This window comes from Ursus americanus, chromosome 12 (assembly GCF_024610735.1).
Source record: "Ursus americanus isolate L20-20 chromosome 12, mUrsAme1.1.p, whole genome shotgun sequence".
NCBI classification, from domain to species: Eukaryota; Metazoa; Chordata; class Mammalia; order Carnivora; family Ursidae; genus Ursus; species Ursus americanus.
The window spans coordinates 11,803,397-11,812,607 of record NC_142138.1 but is presented as its reverse complement, the minus strand read 5'-3'; the positions used below and the strand labels follow the sequence as shown (position 1 = coordinate 11,812,607).

Genomic DNA, 9,211 nt, shown 5'->3' with positions numbered 1-9,211 from the left:
AACTCGATGTTGTCTTCAACAGACCTGCTCCTCCTCCCCTTCCTCCTACGTGTCCTGGCTTGGAAAACTGGCACCACAAGCTAAAAACCCGGGACTTATTCTTGATTGCCCACACCCCCTCCACCCATCAGTCTCCGAGCCCTGCCTTTCCGTCTCTGTCTCTCTGATCGGTCCCTGCTTCGTCATCCCCCCCTATGTGAGGGTGCCAGCTTCCTGGCTGGGTCTCCCTGCCTCCTGACTGGTCCCATCCAAATTATATCCTCCATGCTACCTAGCACAGGGCTCTTTCGAAAGCCTTCGCCTGAATGCAACATTCCTCTGCTTATAAAAAAATGAGGACCTGAGTTGCCCACATAACCAAAATCCAAATTGCTTAGCACATCATTCATGGCCTTGCTTGATCTGGAGGCAGATACAGATGCAGTCCCACTGCCCCCTCGCCCCAGCTGATTTGCCTTTCAGGCAGCCATACCAAATGGCATGCTGTTCCCTGAACAGACTTCGTTCTCTCACTCCCGTGTTCTCCTCCCTGCTGTGCCCTCCATCCAGGACACCCCTCTCAGCATTGAAGAGATGAGAAGTAAAGGTTCCCTGCCCTAGAGGAACCCCTATTCTAGAGCCATCCTATCCTCTATGGTGACCACTCACCACACGGACTGACTGAGTGCATGAGATGTGGCTGGTCCAAACTGAGAGGTGCCATTAAAGGCAAAACACACACCAGATTTTTTAAAAAGATTTTATTTATGTATGTATGTATGTATTAGAGAGAGAGAGAGAACAAGCAGGGGGAGCGGCAGGCGGAAGGAGAGAGAGCGGAAGGTAGACGCTTAACTGACTGAGCCACCCAGGCATCCCACACACCAAATTTCAAAAAAGAAGAATGTCCATTAGCTTGTTAACAATTTGTTTATATTGATTACATGTTTATAATATTTTGGATACATTGAGTTTAATACAGTATATTATTCAAAGTAATTCCATCCGTTTTGTTTTGATTAGTAAGCTCTACGCCCGCCCATCGTGGGCTTGAACTCACAACCCAGAGATCAAGAGTCACACGCCCTACGAACTGAGCCAGCCAAGTGCCCCTATTTTTAATTTTTTAAAACATTTGTGACCTGCATGATATGTCGACGGGACAGTGCCTCAAGGGGGACACACGTGAAAACAAGTGGTTGTAAGGATAACGTGATGGGAAACACAGGGCGCTGGAGGCACAGGGCAGGTGGTCGGGTCCGCGGGCCTCCCAGCCGAGCCGCCTGGGGCAGCACCTGTGTCCAGCTGGCCCGCGGCGACAAGTGCTGCTGGAAGTAAGCGCAGAAAGGAAGGGGAGGCAAACATTCACGTCTCAGCTCTCAGCCGCTTTCTCTGGGAAACCGTCCCTGACCACCCTGTCCCCTGCCCCAGCCTGGGTCAGATGCCCCTGGGGGCTCGCCCCCTCTGCTTCCCTGTCACCGATCAGTCTGCACTGTCATCGCTTTAACGGGCGTGACCATCTGCCCACCCCTCCCCCAAGCGCGCGCCTGAGGGCAGTGCCTGGCTTCCCTCCCAGGGTGTCCCAGGGCTGGGCGCAGGGGGGGCGCCCAGTGAATGTTTGTTGAAAGTTGAATGAATTCCTTCGTTCAACAAACAGTCACTGACCCTGAGTGACCCTTCCAACTACATCCTTCTCCAGTCCCACACATCCTCAAACGTGCCTGCCAGCAAAGGCTGTGTGCCCATGCCGCCTCGGACGACAGTCACGGTGGCCGCGCCTCGCTGAGCACCGACCACAGGCCACAGGGTACTTAGCTAAGGTAATCTTGTCACGTGCTCTCCATGATCCCGTGAGATGGGCTCCATATATGCCCGTTTGTGTACAGATGAGGAACTTGAAGCTTGGAGAGGTAAAGTACTTGCCCAAGGCCCAAGGTCACACGGTAGGTCAGGATGGAGCTGATTTTCACAAATCTGCTCTCCAACTCCCAGGCCTTTGGCCTAAGACAGGACCCGCCCGGAGTGTTCCTGGGACTGTCCGAGGAGTTGACCACCCTCCATTGTCTCCTCTTTCTTACCTCCTTGTCCCTCTCTTTCTATGTCTCCAGGCTGTGAGAGAGCTGAGTTTAACTCAGACCCCAGCGGCAGGGAGGGCCCTCTACCCCACACCCGGTGCAGGGGAAGGGCCTCCCCCCAAGTGCTGCCTAGGGCTGAGCACCCCGCCCCCAGCTGGGGAAGGGAGAGGCCGGGAAAGAGAAACCCACCGGGGCCTCTGGGGCACAGCCCTCGAGGAGCCCCGGTGTTTGGTTTCAATTAGGAGGACAAATTCCAGGAAGCCAGGCCAGTGCTGAGGGGGATGGGGGTATGCCGAGCAGGGCTCAGAATGAGGAGGCTCCTGGAATCTGGCCTCGGGAAGAGGCTCCCGGAGGGCTGAGGGGCCCACAGGGGAAGAAGCCTGGCCCACAGGGCCCACTGTGAGTCCCAGTTCCCAGTCACCGAGTTGAGTGTGCTCTCAGAGTGGCGGAGCACATGGGCCAGGCGCCCGGCACACCGGCACACCGTAGGCTCTCCATCTCTCAGTAAGTGGTGGCCAGCCTTGCTTCTGTTGATGCTCACATTGTTCCGTAAACTCCAGCTCTGGGGTGGGGAGCAGGGCCTGGTGGCTGACAATGCAGCCTACTGCATGTCCAGCCCAGGGCTGGACTCTGGGGCCCAGGACGACCACAGAGGAGAGCTCACACACAGTCCAGGAGGGGCAGGTACAAATACCGGCTAGGCTTCGGTGGGGCCAGTGTGAGAGCAGCAGCACGAGCGGGGCCCTAGGAGGCTCAGAAGAGGGGAAGATCGGGAGGGAAGGACGCTCCCCTGTCTTGTTCATGCTCGTGTCCCCAGCCCCCTGCCCCGTGCCTGGCACACAGGAAGCACTTGATAGTCATTCGTTGAAATAATGGGTAATGAACTCTACTGGGAAATTTCAGAGAAAGCGTCTTAGAAAAGGGGGTGCTTCTAAGCAGGGTTTTAGCAAATGAATCAAAGCTGAGAGACCAAGAAAGGAAGAAAGGGCATTCCAAGCAAAGGGAACAGCTGATGCGTCCATGAGGCAGCATGGAGCCACGGCAAAGTATTCACTGATTCACTCACCCGACAGATATCGATGGCGTGTGCCTGCGATGGTCCAGGCCCTGTGCTCAGCAGATGGCCCTGGCTGGATGGGAGGAGGAGGGGCTGTGGGGGAGAGCAGGGGTCAGACGGTGGGGGCGGGCGTGTGCTTGTGCAGCCTGCAAGGGAGTCAGGACTGTGGCCTGTAAGCTATGGGGAGGTCCTGAGGACTTTCTGTCTTCTGGGAAGTAACCGTGGCGATTGGCACTAGCATGGGGCGGTAGAGGAGATCTCCCACACGGACGAGGGACCTGAGGCTCAGAGCCGTGTTGGCCCATGCTCAGGGACATCTAGACAGACAGCAGCGGCGCTGAGCCTCATGGGTCACAGCCCAGCGCTCACTCTCCTGCGCCAGCACTGCCTTCCCCCCCCCCCAACCAGCCCCACCCTGGGTCAAAATCCTGGGTCCTTGGCCCCTGTTGGCTACTTCCTTACTGAATGACCTTGGATATGTCTCCTCCTTTCTCTGGACCAAAGGGCTGCCGCTGAGGCCAAGCCTCTCAAAGCTTGGGTCGGGTACACTGAGCCACACCTGGCCACACAGAGCATGGAACGTCAAGCTCATCTCAGGAAAGTTACTGCTTCTGCCGAAGTCAAGCAGGAGAAAGGGCCAGTGTGAAGCTGGGATGTCTTTAACACCTCTCTAACACTCGCTAATCTCCCTTGAGAGCAAAGACAGGGGCCTCCTAGCAAGCAAGAGTATCTAAGCTAGAATTGCTTTGTTTTCATTGAATTTACTTTTATAGTTACCTTCTGTTTTTGGAAAGCCAACGCATTGAGAGTACAGATACCGTTTCCTTTGTTAAAATTTTGTATAAGTGAGTTAATTCAAAGAAAACCGCTAAACAGTTGAGGTAGGGAGATACAGCAGAAAGCACGGAGGACATACCAATGACTGGACATTAGGGAAATCCTGGGTGGGGCGCCTCTGACTCTTGGGTCTAACATCAACCATTTTTCTAGGAAATGGACCTAGGGTCTCAGTGCTGTTGCTCATCTTTTCATTTAAAGGGGGCGAAGGTAAGAATTTCACAGGTCATTTCATGTTGGAATCAATGCTACCAAGCAAGGAATTTTCCCTCATTGAACTTCAATACCAGCTGTAGCCCCTTGGCCACGCCCCCCCCGAAGGTGGGGATAGGGAAGGAACCCCAAGCTGGGGTGGCCCATACTGAGCCATTGTCGACCTCCTTTTCCTGATTCTGGGGGAGCTCTTGGAGGGAACTCTGGGACTCCCACACCCTCAGAGTCAAGAGCAGCTATCAGGAGGGTCCTTAGCAAAATGTCTGACCTTGCGACCATTGAGGTATTGGGCCAGAAGCCAAAGGCCCGTGGGGACCTCCTTCACCCCTAGGAGGAACGTGGAACTCCTTGTGTGGCACTCAAGACTCTTCAGTGGCAGCCCAAATCTGTCTTTCCACATGCCCCATCTAGCCAACTGGTTCCTACTCTGGCTTCAAACCCCCTTGTCACCATTTCTGGGGAGCCCTTTCTCAACCTCTCCAGTCCCTGCCCCCAGTCTGAGCCAGGGCCTCCTGTGGGATCCCAGCTTCCTTAGGATCCCAGCCCCAACCACCCTAAGTCATCACTGCCTGTTTGTGTGCCTCTCTCGTCCCCAAGGCTGGGAAGACAGTGTCTCTTCTGTCTCTCTAGTCCAGCACCCAGCACGGGGTCTGCAGCAGGGAGATGCCTGGTAACCCTTTGCCGCACTGAAGAAGGTACATTTTGGTGTCCACGTGCTGACATTGGTTCCTTTCACAGAGCTGCTCTCACTCTGTTGAGTCTCCTGCAGGGAAAGGGGCCTGTGAAGAATAGTGAGAGGCTGGGGGAAGGCCAACATCTAACATCCCGCAGATGTGGATTCAAATCCTGTTTAGCTGTTCAACTGATTTAGCTGAGCTGGAGTACTCACACCTGTTAAAGGGGGATCCTAATCCCCACCGCAGAGGCAGATAGGGGGTGATGAAAAAGTGAGAAAATGTGAGAAAAGTACCATGCACAGCTCAGGTAAACACTTGCCTGTTAAATCACGTGTCAGAACCGTAGAAAGTACAGAAAGCCCGGATGCCCAGGGCTGAGCGGGAACTCATTCTGCCCAATGGACCGGCACAGGGAAAACCCTCTAGTTGAGGGGACTTTGAGCTGGGCTTTGGAGGATGAGTAGGAGCTTCCCACAGATGTCAGAGGACATGGAGATGAGAAGGCTGAGAGTCACTCAGGCAGGGGACTCCCAGCCTCAACGTGGAGCTATAGCAGGACACATTTTAAGATGTAAAAAAAGTACTTCTCTTCCCAAGCTTTGGTCAGAATTCTAATCCAGGATTTGACTAAAGGTGTAAAATGACCGAAGAAGGGTCAAAGGCCCCTTCGCTATAAGTCAACTGGTTAAAAGGTCAACTGGTTCATCCGTCTGTAGCTAAGCCACCCACGTACCTTTGTCCCTTAACCGGCTTCCTTTGTGCTCGAAGTGAGTTCGCCATGAGTGAGTAGGGGAAGGAGACTCCCCCCTGTTTCCTGGGTTCCTAGCCAATAGGCTGGGCCCATGGCCAAGCAGCCCCCTTTCCTCCCTCTCCAAGAGCCTGACTCTCTTCCTGGCTGGGCTCTTCATTTCTCTCTGTAGCCTTGACCCAGGACAGTGATACCTCATCCACATGGAGAAATAAGCCCCCTTTCCTGGGCTGGGGAGGGACAGGAGGCAGGGCCTGTTTTCTAGGTCAGAACTCTTTGCCCTTGGCCTTCCTCCCCTAGCCCATGTTTTTTAAAGCTAGACCTTGGGTTGGGGGGGGAGGCAGAGAGTGTGGATGCTTCTGTGTGTGTGACTGAGTGTGAATGCCTGTGTGGAGAAAGGGAGGGAGAGAGAACAGAGCCTGGGAGTGTGCGTGTGCGTGTGGAGAGAGACGGTGACAGAGAGAGAGAGAGAGAGAACAGAGCCTGGAGTGTGTGTGTGGGGCTGTGTGGCTGCGTGACTGCGTGCTAAGGAGACTGTGGGGTGTGTGTGTGTGTGTGTGTGTGTGGCACTCCAGCAGCAAGCTGTACCTTAAAGGCACAGACTGCCTCTGCCCTGCTCCCCTCCACTCCCACCCCTGGCCGGAACCACCTTCCACCACCATCAGCTGGGAACCAGAGCAGGGCCGGTCCCCAGTGACTCCTGCCTGAAGGGAGAGAAGCAAGCCCAGCCCTCGCCGACCACCCCCCTCCCTGGCTGAGCTTTGAGCACTCGGAAAGGGGTCCTACGGGAGGGAGGAGGAAGGGGCTTTATTCCTGAGGAAAGCGTGGCCTCCCGGAGAGAGGACTGGGGCCTGGGGAGGTGTGGAGGCCCAGCTCTGGGGCCACACTGCTGGCTGGGGTTCATCATTTTCCATGGGTGGGGTCGGTGGAGGGAGGCCACAACCTCCACACCTTTTTTGCAGGGCCAGGACAATTGCACGCAGTTGGGCAGCGGTCAGATGCAGACCATGAGGGTGTGCGCGGTGGTGGGACCACGGTGGGGGTCTCTGCTGCACCTAGGGGGCCCCCACCTCAGGTCTGCGTTCGCAGGCAGCCTTCGTGCCATCTTGGCAGCTGGCGCTGGCCGGGCAGAGAGTGGGGGACGTCGGTTTTCTCCCCACAGCAACCTGCCCCTCCCCCCACCCTGACACCGGTTTTGGCTCCAAGGCGGGAGGTGATGGGTGGGGCACTGGGAAGCTAAGACCTAGTTTCTCACCACGCTGCCTCCGCCTGCGACTCGCTGTGGGACCCTGAACAGGTTCCTCACCCTCTCTGGGCTTCCGTTGTCTGCTCTGTATAATGAGACAGTTGGGTTGACGGGCTCCACCGGCTCTTCTAGCTCTGACATTCCCCGCTTCTGGGTCCTGGGACGGGCGTCAACTGATGAGAACATGTCTCCATCTAAGAAGAGGATGAGAAATTACCCAACCCTGAATCCTCCCGAGTCTATCCCAGAGCCATAAAAAATGTGCACTGAAGCGGGCATGAAAACCTGGTCCGACTCCTCCTTCCACTGTCGGGGAAACTGAGGCTACGAGGGAGAGAGTGGACGCACAGGGTGTGGGAGCCGAGGCCAGGACTGGAGCCCTAGCTTGAAGCCCCGAGGCAGAGCGTGAGTCGCCCCAGGGAGCCGCGGGAGCCGGGTAGCAGGGAGGACGAGGAGAAGCCCGGGGCGCGCCCCTCCAGCCGCGGCCCCCGCGGGCCCCTTCCGGCCCCTCCCCCAGCCGGCACACCGTCCCGCCACCTGCTCCCCCGCCCACCGGGGCGGGGCTGCCGCCCCCCGTCCCCATGGCAACGCGCGGCCCCGGCCGGCAGCCCAGGCCTCCCTGCCGCGGTGCAGCCCATCTGGCCCCAAGCCCGCCCCAGCTGAGCCGCCCGACGTCCCGGTCGCCGGGGGCCCTCATAGCCCCGCAGAGGCCTGAGACTAGGGCAGGAGCGCCGGGCGTCGGGTGTCTACCCATACCAGCACCTGGGCTAGCCGCTGGGCTCATCCTGATGGGTCAGAAGCCGCCCTAGAAGCCATCCAGGACGCGCCGCACACCCCACCCCCGCCCCTGCCGCCCCGAAGGTCCACCCAATAAGGTCCACCCAATAGGGCAGGAGACAGCGTCTCAGGATTAGAGGCCGGCTTTCTGGAGCCAGCCACTGGTTGCAAATCCCCAGGTAGTGTGATCCTGGGCAATTGACTTAACCTTTTTACCCATCTGAAATTGGAGATGATCACAGAACCTGTCTCATAGGGTGCTTGTGAAGGTTAAATGGGTCAATAAAGAAAAATACATGACGTCAGCATTCAGTAAATATCAGCTATTATTATGAGTGCAGGTGGCAGGTGCTGCAAGAGAGCCATGGCAGCCTGGAGCGGGAGTCCTAACCCAGCCTGGGAGCAGCAGGGCTGGCTTCCTGCAGGAGGCCATGCTGCTGGAATCTGAGGAAGTAGCAGTTAGCCAGGAAACCCAAGGGAAGAGGGAACAGCAGCGGCAAAGACATAGAGGTGGAAAAATAGCATGGGAGGGGCGGTTAAGGGAGACTTACAAAGCCCTTCAGTGTCCTGGAGAGTATAGAAAAGCTTGGCTTTTAGTCAAAGGGCACTGAGACAGGAGCCTCTGTAGAACAGAGGCATGACCTGTCCCTTGTTTTCCTAGAGATCATTCTAGGGGCCATATATAGAGTGGCTTGGAGGAGCCAGTGGTCCTTTTGGGAGATGATGAGGCCTGAACGAGGGGAGATGCAAGGTCAATGGGAGATGGGGACAGATTTATGGTGATGAAGGAAGTAGACCTGGCAGGATGGTGACCTATGGGCTGGAAGTAGCTGGAAAAGGGGCTAAGGATGGACACGGACATTCAGGTGGCCGGCTTGAGCACTGAGAGTGGGGTAGGGCCAGAAGAGGGGCAGGTCTGGGGGTGGCAGGTGCTGCCCAGCTTGAGAACACTTGAGTTTGGAGCCAGGAGACCTGGAGACCCAGGCTGGAGAGATGGACACAGGGACATCGGTGCCTGGAGGGTAACAGATCCTGCCAGGGTCTGAGAGCTGCCCCCAAGTCAGCAGAGGGTGGGGGCCCTCACCAGACCAGAGAAGAGGATTTATGCTTCACAACTGGATTCTAAGCTTTGTTTTCCTGGAACCAAGTAGAATATGTCCAAATGACTTCTGACCCAAATTGCCTATGTGCCATTATCGCTGAGGTTTGGGGGTTTGGGAGGGTTGTTTGGGGATGAGGGAGAGGCAGGAGAGTACAAGGAGATACCACGTTGTGCTGACCCGTCCTAGCTCTGTCGATTGCCAGCTGGGAGGTCTTAGGCAAGTCTTCTCACCATGCCTCAGTTTCCTCCCAGCTACCTACCTTGCATGGTTATTGTAAGAATTCAATGGGGGAGACCCAGCTGGCTTAGTCGTTGGAACATACAACTCTTGATCTCGGGGTTGTGCGTTTGAGCCCCATGATGGGTGTAGAGATTACTTAAAAATAAAATCTTAAGGGGCACCTGGGTGGCTAAGTGGGTTAAGCGTCTGCCTTCAGCTCAGGTCACAGTCCCAGGGTCCTGGGATCGAGCCCCAAGTAGGGTTCCCTGCTCAGTGGGGA

General features: G+C 56.3%; 1 long non-coding RNA gene across 1 annotated transcript; it reads right to left on the bottom strand.

The window, feature by feature from the left end:
* Nucleotides 1-771: 771 nt before the first annotated feature.
* On the bottom strand, nt 772-7,279 carry LOC148109144 (uncharacterized). The gene is made up of 3 exons (XR_015726193.1): nt 7,118-7,279; nt 6,893-7,026; nt 772-3,204 (listed from the first exon to the last, which is right to left on the bottom strand). It is a non-coding gene; the product is annotated as an uncharacterized LOC148109144 (long non-coding RNA).
* Between the last annotated feature and the right edge of the window lie 1,932 nt (nt 7,280-9,211).